The sequence below is a fragment of the Parasteatoda tepidariorum genome, chromosome 2 (assembly GCF_043381705.1).
Source record: "Parasteatoda tepidariorum isolate YZ-2023 chromosome 2, CAS_Ptep_4.0, whole genome shotgun sequence".
NCBI classification, from domain to species: domain Eukaryota; kingdom Metazoa; phylum Arthropoda; class Arachnida; order Araneae; family Theridiidae; genus Parasteatoda; species Parasteatoda tepidariorum.
Genome location: NC_092205.1, coordinates 7,706,903 through 7,708,022, shown reverse-complemented (window position 1 = coordinate 7,708,022; position 1,120 = coordinate 7,706,903).

The window sequence follows — 1,120 nt, the reverse complement described above, 5'->3', positions numbered from 1 at the left end:
TTAATAATGATGAAAAACTACAATGGGTTTTTTAAAGTCATTATTAAGGTTGTAGTTGCAATTCTTTGTGATATTTGAAATGATTTTTAACAAAGCATTATGTGTTGAGAGTTGTACAATATCCTGCAATTGAAAAACATAAATTATCAAATGATGTAATTGTTTTATTTTTGTAAATCACATTGTTAGAAATTTTATTAAATGTAAAGGGTGACCAAATTAGTTTCGAGTTTCAATTAAATTTATGTAACCATCAAGTACTAATTATGACATTATTTTCTAATTTTTTAAGGAATATCACAAAGAATATTTAGTTTCAATTTTTAAACAATTAATACATTTTTAAATGAAATTTTTTTATATGCTACTACTGAAGTTTAAAATTAAAAAAGCTTTTCTTTCTTGAAACATTTACTGTTCAAACTCTTATGGCTCAAAAAAGTTGATTTGAAAGAGATTTTGTTATGAAAGACTTTAGAAAAAAAATTATATGCCATTTTATTTTATGAACTCTATGAAAAGCAATTTCGGACTTCAATTATTTTTTAAAAGAAGTGAATTTTCTTCCAAGGAAAAATCTTAGAGTTTTTCACTTGGGAAAAGATACAGGTATCTCACATTTATCTAAACTCTATGAGCTCCCTCTTTTTCCCTTTCGACTAACAAGATATAGCTATTAAAGAATTAATAAGAGGCTAGAGTTCATAGACATCTCGTGTCCCTCCTCGTCTCATTCGACTGCAAAACAAGGTGCCATGAGACACACACTACACTAAGAAAAAAAAAGTATGGCCAAAACAACCTGGTAGAATAAAGTAAAATTTACTATGTTTCTGGCTTCATGGGAACGCTCTAAGTAAATTTTTACAAAAGCGTTTTGGTAACGATTTTGACGAAATTAACAATAAAATATAGTTTTATAATAAGTGATAAAATTTAAAAAGTTGCAAAATTTTTTTTTCCATGATACCGTAGAGCATAGCGGGAAAACCATTTATTCGGTTTGATTTACTTATCAGTTTTGTATTTTTACCTAATGTGTGGTAATAAGAACTATAATTTTGTAACCCTCTTGGAATCCGAGCCGACTACCTCAACGTGGTGAGAGGGTGGTCCTGGG